We start from the raw sequence: 13765 nt of genomic DNA, 5'->3' as shown, positions 1-13765 counted from the left end.
TGGAGTTTGAGATCTGAGAACGGACAGACTGCCTCCTCAAGTGGGTCCCTGACCCCTGAGTAGCCTAACTGGGAGACACCTCCCAGTAGGGGCCAGCTAACACCTCATAAGGCCGGGTGCCCTCTGAGACGAAGCTTCTGGAGGAAGGATCAGGCAGAAACATTTACCGTTCCATAATATTTGCTGTTCTGCAGCCTCCGCTGGTGATACCCAGACAAAAAGGATCTGGAGTGGACCTCCAGCAAACTCCAACAGACCTGCAGCTGAGGGTCCTGACTGTTAGAAGGAAAACTAACAAAAAGAGGTTATACCATTCAGTACACAGGCATGGACAAGGACTTCATGTCTAAAACACCAAAAGCAATGGCAACAAAAGCCAAAATTGACAAATGGGATCTAATTAAACTAAAGAGCTTCTGCACAGCAAAAGAAACTACCATCAGAGTGAACAGGCAACCTACAGAATGGGAGAACATTTTTACAATCTACCCATCTGACAAAGGGCTAATATCCAGAACCTACAAAGAACTCAAACAAATTTACAAGAAAAAAGCAAACAATCCCATCAAAAAGTTGGCAAAGGATATGAACAGACACTTCTTAAAAGAAGACATTTATGCAGCCAACAAACACATGAAAAAATGCTCATCATCACCCACCATCAGAGAAATGCAAATCAAAACCCCAATGAGATACCATCTCACACCAGTTAGAATGGCAATCACTAAAAAATCAGGAAACAACAGGTGCTGGAGAGGATGTGGAGAAATAGGAACACTTTTATACTGTTGGTGGGACTGTAAACTAGTTCAACCATTGTGGAAAACAGTGTGGCGATTCCTCAAAGATCTAGAACTAGAAATACCATTTGACCCAGCCATCCCATTACTGGGTATATACCCAAAGGATTATAAATCATACTGTTACAAAGACACATGCACACGTATGTTTATTGCAGCACTATTCACAATAGCAAAGACTTGGAACCGACTCAAATGTCCATCAATGATAGGCTGGATCAAGAAAATGTGGAACGTATACACCATGGAATGCTATGCAGCCTTAAAAAAGGATGAGTTCATGTCCTTTGTAGGGACCTGGATGAAGCTGGAAGCCATCATACTGAGCAAACTATCGCAAGGACAGAAAACCAAACACCACACATTCTCACTCATAGGTGGGAATTGAACCATGAGAACACTTGGACACAGGGTGGGGAACATCACACACTGGGGCCTGTTATGGGGTGGGGGGAAGGGGGAGGGATAGCATTAGGAGATAGATCTAATGTAAATGACGAATTAACGGGTGCAGCACACCAACATGGCACATGTATACATATGTAACAAACCTGCACGTTGTGCACATGTACCCTAGAACTTTAAGTATAATAAAAAAACGAAAAAAAGTTACAAAACCTTTTTCTCAAAAAAAAAAAAAGTCTAATCTAAATGGGGATTGAGTACCACAACTCAGTATCACACCTTTCTGAAGTTTATCCATTTTCTGTAACTTACAACTTCTGTATCAGTGTTCATCCTTCCTTCCCTTCCAGTAATTCTGTGGCTTGGTATATACTCATTGATCACCAAAAATTCAGCCCTTTAACATTATGTTATTTTATTGGTATGTACTCACTGATCACCAAAAATTCAGTCGTTTAACATTATGTTATTTTATGGATATGTTAATTATTTTAATGAAAAACTTCAAATGTATAAAAAAATAGATTGTATAAGGAGCTCCCAATTACCTATCTCCCTGCTTTAACAATTATTACATAATCATCTTATTTTGACTATACCACTACCCATTTCTCCATCACCACCTTCTCCCCCAGATTGTTTTGAAGTAAGTTGTCTTATCTGTAAGTATATGTTGCTTTTGCCAGTATAACCAACTTCATTTTATGTTTGTTCCTTGGGTTCTTTGTGCAGTTTTCATCATTTGATTATCAGTTCCCATTCAGGAGTTGGTCTTCTACTTTTGAACTTCCCATGTGCATCTCATCATGATTGTGCCTTGCTGGAATTCAGTACATGTGAAGTATGATGTCTACAACCAGAATGGAGCCAAGGGGTAAAATAAAACTGACAACCTGGGTGAGAGAAATGATACCACGGTCACCCACCTGTGTGTTGAAGAAAATCTTTAATCTTGTGTAGAATGAATGTTTATGTAATTGGTTGGCTAACAGCTCCTCAAAATCTTGAGGGGTATATAATGTTTGTATTATACACTACTTTAAAACAGGAAAAACCATTACCAACCACATCTTATATACTAGACCAAAATGTCTTAGTTAATGGATTTGCATTTTATCTGCTAGGAATTTGTAACTGCCACTTAAGACTAAGACTAAAGTTTCTGTGACCACATCACCACTTTGTTTCTCAATCTTCTCGGAGGTAACAGATTATTGTTCAACCTGCTGATTTACTCTTTCTTACCCTTGAAGCAATAGCACCACCCTGTGGCAAAATTTAAAATGTTTCTTCACACTGGCAAATACAGCTTCAATCTTACAACGTTAAGATGCCAAGTGACTCTAGCGGACTGATGAAGTTTTAAGCCTCTTCTCAGATTAATGTTTTTAAATGTATAAAATACAATACATGGAATTACAAAGGAAATCAATTATATGAAAATACTGTTGTGGTCAGGTGTCCATGGACTCTAGTTAGGAAGCCATAATAGGAGGCTGGGAACATGACATTTTGGTTCCTTCAGAAGCAACTCCTCCCTATTATTCTTATAATTAAGGATAATTATTCTAGTTGAGTTTGCAGGTAGGCTTTCAGGAATTACATAATGGTTTTGGCTCCATCTCTATAAATATTTATATGGTTTATAAGAAAGGAAAGGTTGTTGGAGACAGAAGGGGGGTTTATACAATAGAATCCATCTACATAGTGAAAACATGTTGGGTTTTGTATCTAGGTCCTTTAAATTATTGAAGTTTAGATATTCTTGCCAAAAAGGAAGGATAGATTCCAGAATTCTCCTGAAAGGGTAGTCTCAGGGCATAAGGGCTTATCCTGAATGCTTTTATGAGGCTTACGAAGTAAGGCAAACTGGACAATTAATGTTTTACAGCCTGTACATTAATTAACATTAATTAATGTAATTAATGTTATTCAACCCTGCTCAGTAAATTCTGCTCCAGATGCCTCAGAATTAAGTTCCCGCCTAGGGCTAATGAAATAAGTCTAGGTGCCACTAGAGGGCACTGTGAGGACTCTGTTGCTAGTTAGGTGAGGAGAGCTATTGGATGGCTGCCCCCTGCAATGGCGACTCAAGGATGAGGCAGGGGTGCAGGAAGGAAGACAGTTAACATTGCAGATCTTAGGTTATAAGTAAATAGTAGTAATAAAGGCTTACCAAATATTTCAGGCTCCCCCATCTACTGGGTACATGGTAGGGTTGTACTTCTTAATCCTCCTGTAGTGGGTGGGACCATATGATTGGCCTGGCCAACAGCCAATAAGTTGTCAGCAGGGATGGTATGTATCTCTTTTCTCCTCCTTCTCCCTCTTTTTCTTCTCCTCCTTCTTCTTCTTTCTTAAACTTTGTAGAGACAGGGTCTCACTATGTTTCTAAGGCTGATCTTGAACTCGTGGCCTCAAGCAATCCTCCTGCTTAGGCCTTCCAGAATACTGGGATTACAGACATGTATCTGTTCTTCACCAAGCATTGAGTTGTTGGTGCCAGACCCTCCAGAGTTCTCTTTCCCCTTGATATAGGTACTAACAATATTCAAGATGGTAGCTATTCTGTCAGCCTGGGTCCCTGAGTAACTACAATGGGCAGAGTCCCCCTGCTGATCCACAGTAGACAAGTAACGTGATTGAAAAATAAATCTCATCTAAAACCACAGGCATCCGGGGATTAATGCTTACTGAGGCAGAGCATACACAACTTTGACTATCACAGCTAGGTACTCAACCAAGTATCTGCATATTCGATCCTCTCAATATATTTATTATTTCCTTTTTTCAGATGAGAAAATTGAGACTTAGAAACTGTAAGGACTTACCCAAGGTCATGGAGCAAGGTAAGTCCTTTGACCTTATATCATGCTTCTTAATTACTGTGTTATACTATATACAATGACCAGTTAGAATCTGTGTCACATGTTCCCAATAAAGAAAAGAGAAATTCATGGAGCCACAAACGCAAGAGGAAGGATCACTTAAGCTAGCTTCTAGCCTATGGATCTTGGGACACCCTCAATATTTAGCAGATAAGAGTGCTACCAATCTCTCCACTAACTTGAACTGGATTCGTCTTATTTCTCCACAAACTCTACCCTGGTTTTGCAAATCTTCCACCCAGATCCCTTGCCTCCAGTTCCTGCCTCCTCCAGTCATCTCACTTCTCACACTGCCTTCCACATCACCTTTTAAGTCATCATCTTAGCTCCCACTAGGACCACCTAGGGAGCTTTTCAAGTACACGTGCATAATTCACATAGGGCCTGAGCAAGTCTTTTTTTCATATGTGGCTACAATGGAAGACCCTAATATGAAAGACTCTGATTTTCATGTTTCTATACTATCAGGTCCCAGTTAACCTTTTCTCACTTATTGTCCACACAGTGCTCCACAGGTCAGTTACAATAGAGATTATTATCCCTTGAATAAAACATTAAGAATATATTTATGTCCCCAGGCCTGTGCTCCAGTTGTTCCCTTTCCCTGAAATTTCTTCCTCATCCTCATCAGTAAAAATTCTACCATCACTCAAATGTTTCCACCTTCATGTAGTCTCCCCTTGCTGCCCCAAGTCACAATTCAGACTTGATTCCTTGGGCTCTTCCAGTATTCAGCTTCTATCTGTACCAGAGTTTTGATAATTCTGTCTTTATTACATTTATTTATACATGTCTGTCTTCCCCACTAACCTGTCAACTTCTGAAGGGAGGGGGCCCAGTGTTTTGTTTTTGTTTTTGTTTTTTGCCCAGTGTTTTGTGTGTGTGTGTGTGTTGGGTGGCGGGGTGGGGGGAAGGGATTGGATTTATTTTTAACAAGAAAGGCTGAATTGAGAGCTTACAGTTTTTTTCCTAAAATTTAATAACAGTACTAGTAAAACCCTACCCTCCTCAGCTGACCTTCTTTCAAGTATAAGAGTACAAAGCTTCTAGGTAAGCTGCTTTTATGACGTAAGAGCATGACTGATAGCACCAAACCTGTTTAAATTCACTGAGAGCCAGGTGAGGTCACATAGCAGAGGCATCTCATCTGAGCATGTTTTCAGACTCCAAGTATTTTCAGTGTTATTTTATCTTGGGATTCCACAAACTACCTCCCACAATGCTTAATATCTAGCAAATACTCATTATACTTTAAAATGCAACTTACTTTTATGAATTTACATATTTATTCATTTATTCCACAAATATGTATTGGAGTGCTGACACTGAGTTCTTACTTTGAGCGAGGCACCAGAGACAGACAAAACGTCAGCCTTCATTAAGTCTACATTCTAGTGGAGGAGGCAAACAATAAACAGGATGAGTAGGTTATGTATGTAGTATGTTAGAAGATAAGTGCTAAGGAGAAACATAAAGCAGAGATGGTAGATGAGCATCAGTCTGAGTGATTTGTGTGCACATTAAAGTTTGAGAAGCTGTACTCTAAATGGAGCCATCTTTACAGGGATTCTTTACAGAATAATGAATAGAGATACGTTCCAAATCCCAAAACAACTATTTTGGGAAGCAAAGAGATCCCAGGTCAGTTTCTTGAAAATTCAGAGCCAAATGCTGACAGAACACCAGTATAAACTCCCAATGGAATCACAGAACTTTCTAAGAACTTTTCCTCATATTTTTTAGACAAGTATGTATATACATATGTGTGCTTAATTGATGTGTGATTAGAAAAAAGGAACTAACATTGTTGTTGTTGTTGTTGTTGTTTAGTGCTTTGCTGTGGTTTAGATGTGGTTTGTTCCCTCCAAGGCACAAGTTGAAATTTGGTTCCTAAAGTAATGGTGTCAAAAGATGGTAGGGTCCATAAGAGGTGTTTATGTCACAGGGGTTCAACTCTCATGAAGGGATTAATGCCATTCTCACAAGAGTCAGTTAGTTCTCATGGGAGGGAACCTTATTATCACAAGAGTGGGTTATTATAAAGGTGAGTTCAGCTTTCTTGTTTCACTCTTGCTTCTTTTCTTGCCATGCAATCCCTTGTTTTTCCACCGTGTTAAGAAGCACCATAAGGCCCTCAACAGATTCAGGTCTTCAATCTCGGACTTCCCAGCCTCCAGAACCATAAGCCAAAACACTTACCTTCTCTTTTCTTCTCTCTTCTCTTCTTCTTCCTCTTCCTCCTCCCCCTCCTCCTCCTCTTTCTTCTTCTTCTTCCTCTTCATTAACTTAAGGGGCACATGTGCAATTTTTTCATATAGGTAACCTCATGTCATGGGGGTTCATTGTACAGATTATTTAATAATACCAGGTATTAAGCCTAGTATACCCATTAGTTATTTTTTCTGATCCTCTCCCTTCTCCCACACTCCAGTCTCCAATAGGCCCCAGCATGTGTTGTTTCCCTCTATGTGTGCATGTGTTCTCAGTATTTAGCGCCCACTTATAAGTGAGAATATGCAATATTTGGTTTTCTGCTCCTGTATTAGTTTGCTAAGGATAATGGCCTCCAGCTCCATCCATGATCCTGCAAAGGATATGATCTCATTCTTTTTTATGGCTGCCTAGTATTCCATGGTATAGATATACCACATTTTCTTTATCTGAGTCTATTATTGATGGACATTTAGGTTGATTCCATGTATTCACTATTGTGAATAGTGGTGCAGTGAACATATACGTGCATGTGTTTCTATGACAGAATGATTTATATTCCTTTGGGTAGATGCCCAATAATGGGATTGCTGGGTTAAATAGTAGTTCTGTTTTTAGCAATTTGAGGAATCACCCCCTGCTTTCCACAATGGTTGAACTAATTTACCCTCCCACCAATAGTGTATAAGTATTCTTTTTCTCCTTGCCAGCATCCATTATTTTTTGACTTTTTAATTATAGCCATTCTGACTGCAAACCTCTTTTCTTTATAGATTGTCCAGTCTCAGGTATTCTGTTATAGCAACCAAGAACAGACTAAGACATGCCTGTTGGCCAGGCACAGTGGCTCACGCCTGTAATCCCAGCACTCTGGGAGGCTGAGGCGGGCAGATCATGAGGTCAGGAAATCGAGAGCATCCTGGCTAATACGGTGAAACCCTGTCTCTACTAAAAATACAAAAAAATTAGCCAGGCGTGGGGGCAGGTGCCTGTAGTCCCAGCTACTCAGGAGGCTGAGGCAGGAGAACAGCATGAACCCGGGAGTTGGAGGTTGCAGTGAGCCAAGATTACGCCACTGCACTCCAGCCTGGCCAACAGACCAAGACTCCATCTCAAAAAAAAAAAAAAAAAAAAAAAAAAAAAATTGCCTGTTATATGGCATTGTGTTACTATAACAGGAATAAACCTTAGTCCAGAAACAAGGATAAATCAGAAAGATTACAGTTCCATTTAATCAAATTAAATTCATTTTGATGCCAAAAATATATGTATTACATTTTTTAGAATTGGGGGTCACATTCTGTTGCCCAGGCTGGAGTGCAGTGGTGCTGTCACAGCTCACTGCAACCTCAAATTCCTGGGCTCAAGTGATCCTTCTGCATCAGCCTCCCATGTAGTTAGAATTACAGGCATGTGCCACCATGCCCAGTTATTTTTTAAGAAACCTTTTTTGTAGAGACAGAGTCTTAGTATGTTGTTCAGGCTGGTCTCAAACTCCTGGCTTCAAGTGATCCTCCCACCTTAGCCTCCCCAAATGCTGGGATTACAGGTGTGAGCTACCACATTCAGCCTGTATTACTTTTTTAATCAGGAGAAAAAAAACTATGTCTCTGTGTCCCATATTGCTTAGTCATTATTGAGCCCCTTTCCCTGTATCAGATACCACAGGAAACGTGTATCAGCCCCACTTCACATCCTCTAAGCCTCAGCTCAGATTCCAGCTGTGACAAAAAGGTCCCTGAAGGCTTCCACCTCTTTGCACTGACAGTATCTCACCTCAGACTTAACCTTTGTTTTTCTCACTTCCTGCTTCAGGGCTTCTCTGACTCCTTGCTATGTGTGCCCATAGGTGCCTACTCAGCACTTACCAGACACACAAACCGAGAGGTTGTTGCCCCAACTTGGAGGGGGCAGAAGCAGATGAATGAATGCTTCTCTTGCTTGTTCCTTGACCCTTCAAGTGAACAATTTTTGAGGCTGTAGCTGTAACCAACTAAATAATGCAACCTCATGTTAACTTTCCTTTACTTTCTGTCTCATGCTCTTGTTCCATTGGATTAATTCCTAAGTAAATTACCTGCATCCAAGCCCTTACCTCAAACTGTGACTTCAAGGTAATATCCAACTGAGTAACACAAAAGTTCCCATGAGTCTTAGCAAAAGAAAAATAAATAGAGAACCCTCTCCAGGCTTTAATCCACGTAAGCCACCACTGAGATGTTCATTACCCAAGCCCACTAGTCTCCTAGAAGTATGTAGTTAACATACCACTTTCTTTTGGGCACAGTAATATTTTCCAGGGCTGGGAGCCTCAGTATTACCATCCAGTCCCACCTATATTTCCACACCTGTGGAAATCTACACACCAGAACAGTAGCTCCCAATTCTCATGGAACATCTTTCATCTCTTTCATCAAGTTAGCAGAAATATCCATTCTGTTTCTACATCTTTGCATGCAAGGACTCCCACCTTCTCCTCCTCCTTGCCACCCTCCCTGCCTAATACAATCTCCTTGATGAATTGAAGCTTTCACAAAACACAAGAGAAGTCTTTGTCTTTGAACAACTGCTTTTCTCCTACTAGATAATCCCCAAGGAAAAGGTACATAATGGATCTTCTTGGAAATAGGAAAGAGAAAAAAAGAAAAAGAAAAAAAACCCATATGAATTAATATCACAAGAAGGGTTCCTTAGCTGGGTGCATGTCTCTGTCTCTACAGAGATCATTTAGGACCTATTCTACAGTAACTTGAAGCTTCAGAGCCAGCAAAAGTCCCACCTGGCTCCTTCTAGCACAGCGTGCACCTGTGGCCTAAAACAGAGCCCACGCTGGAAGGTGATATCTGATCCCACTGCTGCTGGGGTGGGAGGTTTCAGCTAGCCATAGTGCTTGCATCTGTTTATTAAAAGCTGTTCTAGGCCGGGCACGGTGGCTCACGCCTGTAATCCCAACACTTTGGGAGGTCAAGGTGGGCAGATCACAAGGTCAGGAGATGGAGACCATCCTAACACGGTGAAACCTTGTCTCTACTAAAAGTACAAAAAAAAAAAAAATTAGCCAGGCGTGGTGGCGAGCACCTGTAGTCCCAGCTACTTGGGAGGCTGAGGTGCACACTGCGCTAGAAGGAGCCAGGTGGGACTTTTGCTGGCTCTGAAGCTTCAAGTTACTGTAGGATAGGTCTTAAATGACCTCTGTGGAGACAGAGACATGCACCGAGCTCAGGAATCCTTACTAGACTATCATTTCACATTCTGCATGTTTTACACAAGTACTGGAAAAAAATACATTTCTGTCATAAAAAATTCAAACCATATAGAAGTATAGAGAGTAAAAGTGAAAGTCCTTTCTCCTAATCTCAAAGACACTCCTCTTCTAGAAATAAAGCACTCTCTTCCCTAGGAGGGACACATTTTCCTACACATGTGTTATACACAGTACAGGTTTTGTTTTTTATAAAATGGAATCAAACCAATGATATGCCTTTTTCACTTTAGAGTATGAATTGGTGGATTGTCACCACTGTAAATACCTGGTTTCTAATCTCAACTGGATAAAGATTGACAATTCTTTTCTTTTCTGTTCTTATATTTATCTTTGTTCATTTCCCTCCCCTCTCACCCCACCATTCCCATGGCTTCTTCTAAACCGTTGACTCTTTCCTCAAACTCTTGCCCTCTCACTTATAGACAACATACTCCCTAAGAAATAGCAACCATGGCCAGGTGTGGTGGCTCCTGACTATAAATCTCAGCACTTTGGGAGGCCAAGGCAGGAGAGTTGCTTGAACCCAGGAGTTTAAGACCAGCCTAGGCAACATGGCAAGACCCGATTCTACAAGAAATAAAAATAAATAAATAAATTAGCCAGACATGGTGGTGCACACCTGTGGTGCCAGCTCCTCAGGACAATGAGGCAGGAGAATCACTTGAGCCCGGGAAGTCGAGGCTGCAAGTGAGCTGAGATCACACGACTGCACTTCAGCCTGGGTGACAGAGTGATACCCTATCTCTAAATCAATAAATAATAAAGACATAGAGATTATTAGTTTTTTTTTGTTGTTTTTTTTTTAAGATGAAGTCTCACTCTTGCCCCCAGGCTGAAATGCAATGGCATGATCTCAGCTCACTGCAACCTCTGCCTCCTAGGTTCAAGCAATTCTCCTGCCTCAGCCTCCTGAGTAGCTGGGATTACAGGTGCCTGCCACCATGCCTGGCTAATTTTTGTATTTTTAGTAGAGACGGGGTTTCACCATGTTGGCTAGGCTGGTTTTGAACTCCTGACCTCAGGTGATCCTCCCTCCTTGGCCTGATCATTAGTTTTAAAAAATTCCTTCAATTACTGCCTACCTACCACTTCAACTGCAGACTTACCTCACATGCATCTCATCCAGGCTCTCTCCCTTTTCAGTAAAAGCATGTCCATTTTTTCCTTCATGTTCTATCCTCTCCATTTGTTCTTTGCATCCCATTCCCACACCAGGGACAGCTTGAGAGCCAGAAAGGCTAAGTTCCAGTCTTGTTCTGCCGCTTTCTAATTGTATGACTTCAGACAAGTTAACTTCTTTGAGAGTAGGAAATGTTCTGACCCACAATCAATGAATCACTTGTGATGATGCTAATCAAAAAGGTCTTTTATTATTCCCAAAGAGTTAAGTAGGTGTTAACCCTATCCAGTGCTGGAGCTAATTTAGTGAGAGGTGGGAGTATATGAGAAGGAGAATATTCACTGGTCCAGCCATTATGACTTATCTTTCTATCACATTTTCTTTATTTTTAATGATACATCATTTTCTCCATTAAAAAAAAAATTGGTAAAGATCGAGTAAATGCCACAAGCTTAGAATGTTGCACTAAATTGTTATGTAAATCAAATCAACATCTTTAAAACAAATCAGAGCTCTAAGAAACTTTATAGGAAAACAAAAAGAAACCAATAAACATAAAGCCATATTTTTATACAAAGTATATACAGTGTGTATATACTATGTATCTTCTTTTTTCCATATAAATATTTCAGCATGTCTTAAAGTATGGTGGGTGTTTTTCCAAGATGGCAGATTGGAGGCATCGTTAGCATGCCTCTCCCAGTTGGAAAGACAAAGTACTGTGTAGAGATTCACACTGTGAACTTTATTTCAAGAAGCAACACAGGAACAGGAAAACTGATGGAAACCAGACCCTTTGAAAGAAGCAGCAGGCTGCAGCCTACACCATGAGCCAGGTGTAAACCTGAAAATCCCCAGAGTGTGAGCAGGGAGAAGCTGCCTCTGGGATATACATTTCCATTGGAGAACCTGGCAATCCAGGCCACGAGGGAAGCTTTTTAACCCTACCCAGTGCTAGAGCTAATGTAGTGAATGGTGGGGAGTATATGAGAAGGAGTAGCATTGGGACATGCTGTGTGTGCACTCCCAGTCTCCAGTGGGGACAGAGGGAAGCCATTCTTGATCCTGCCTCACAGGGTACTTCACTTTAGAAGTCAGCCAGCTAATTCAGGCAGCAGTCACAGGATGAGAGAAGCTCCCAATGGAGATTAAGCAGGAGCTGGGTGCCCCTGCTTCCTGGGCAGACCAGGAGGAGTGTGGCCTGAGAGCCTCAATATCCATCTCCATGGGGAAGTCTTATGGTCTGCGGCAGTTTTGAATTCTGAGCATAGGCTGCCTGGAACCCAGTGAGCTGCTGCTAGTGGAACATTCCAGGTGTGAGACCTGCCTTGTCAAGTGCATGGAAACTGGGTGGGGCTTACTGCCACCTGCTGCTCCCCACTCCCCTTGTAGACTCTTCTGTGCAGCAGAAGCCACTGTACTCCCCCATGGAACATTACTCCAGCAGCCAGAGAACTGCCCTCTGATCCCCACTGGGGCCGCTGCTTGTGTCTGCACACTGAGAACCAGAACATGGACTTGCCTGACCCAGCCCCTACCTGGCTTTGCCCATCCACCCATGCTGGTCACATAACACAAAGGACAGAAACTTTTGGGAGCCCTATGGCCCCGCTCGTTGCCTGAAATATCAGAGTACTTCCCCTGGGTAACGAAAGGCAAGCACAAATGAAGGTCACATTTCAGGAAATACTTGAATGAAGGAAGAGAGGTGGCTTGGCACATGAGCACAGAGTTTAGGAAGTGTTGTGATGAAAGGATCAAAGCTGGAAGTCAGCTGATACAGCCACTACAGAATCTTCAGGCAGAAGAACACAGTGCTCAGGAAGGCAAAAACTTGTGTATGACCTCAGCTATCACAATTGCTTGTATCACCTTCACTAACCAGGAGGTCCTAAGTCTGTCCACGTGACCAGTTCATTACTACTACAGCTGGCATTTGAGAAAGCCAACACACCAAGGCTATTTATAACCAAGGAATCTCACAGAGTCTATATCACTCCCCAGCCACCTCTATCTGATCTGGTGCTGGTACCCAGTGCTGGGAGACTTGAGGACAGGTCACATCATTGGATCCCTTGCAGACATTCCCCAGCACCGGCCTGGAGGATGGCAGCCCAACTGGGCAGCTAGACACAGAGGAGCAGCAGCATTCACAGTAATCTGGCCTTCAGAGACTCCTACTCCTGGGGAAAGGGGGGTACACCACATCAAGGGAGCACCCCCATAGGACAAAAGAATCCAGGTGGCAAGCCGTGAGTCCCAGGACTTTCTTCTTGTGTGAAGTTTGTTTCAGCAGAAGTACAGATGCATTGCTGAGCCCAGTGGGGGAAAGTCTGTGACTCTACCCCAACAGGCAGCCCTGGTGCTCATGAAGGGTCTTGGAGAAGGGGATTTCTTCTTCCCCTCACCCACCACTGCAGACACAGCTGGGACTTCTCCCATAGGAGCTCAGCATGGGTGGAAATAGTAGACAGCCTTTTGGGAATACTTTAGGGTGACTGCATCCCCACAGAAGGAGTACCCTCCAGGTTCAGACCTGCTTGAGGGGTAGAGGCTACCATCCCTGTCTACATGGAATATCGACATTCCTGCAAATGAAAAGAAGTGCCTGTCTCATCTGAATAGCCAGAACACTGGGTCAGGATTGTGACTGGAAGGTAGATAACTTTTCTGCTGGACTGGCAGGGAAGCTGAGGTGGCTCCCACTTTTCCTCCTGAGAAGACATCAGTGTGTTTCACTGAGAGCTCCCCCAGTGACTTCTGTCAAGGCTGGGACCTCTGCCCACCATTGGGTATTGAATTTACCCAACTGCTTTAGCCACAGCCAGTGTTTGACCATGGACACCTGCTCTACTGGCCTGAAGCCTGAACTGTTCAACCCAGTAAATAAAATACTGGGGGAAAAATAAATAAAAAGTGCACACCACTGGGGAGTGAGATAAGCTTCAAGAGGCCTCTGCCATTCCCACAAGAGACAGTGAATCTGTTCACACACCATGCATATTGCTACTACACCCAGCATCTGAGAAAGCCATCCTAAAAAGACTCTCCATAACTAAGAAACTCGTAAAGAATG

The 13765-nt window shown here is 42.3% G+C and overlaps 1 long non-coding RNA gene across 1 annotated transcript in view; it reads right to left on the bottom strand.

The window, feature by feature from the left end:
* The window catches only part of LOC105545452, a 15429-nt gene extending 4607 nt beyond the window's left edge, over positions 1-10822 (bottom strand). The window contains exon 1 of the long non-coding RNA XR_001006923.1: positions 10676-10822. This is a non-coding gene — a long non-coding RNA (uncharacterized LOC105545452). The remainder of the gene's footprint in view (positions 1-10675) is intronic.
* Positions 10823-13765: the final 2943 nt, after the last annotated feature.

The sequence above is a fragment of the Mandrillus leucophaeus genome, unplaced genomic scaffold, assembly GCF_000951045.1.
Source record: "Mandrillus leucophaeus isolate KB7577 unplaced genomic scaffold, Mleu.le_1.0 Scaffold329, whole genome shotgun sequence".
Classification (NCBI taxonomy): domain Eukaryota; kingdom Metazoa; phylum Chordata; class Mammalia; order Primates; family Cercopithecidae; genus Mandrillus; species Mandrillus leucophaeus.
Note: the sequence above shows the minus strand (reverse complement) of the source record. Positions and strands in the feature narration are given on the sequence as shown.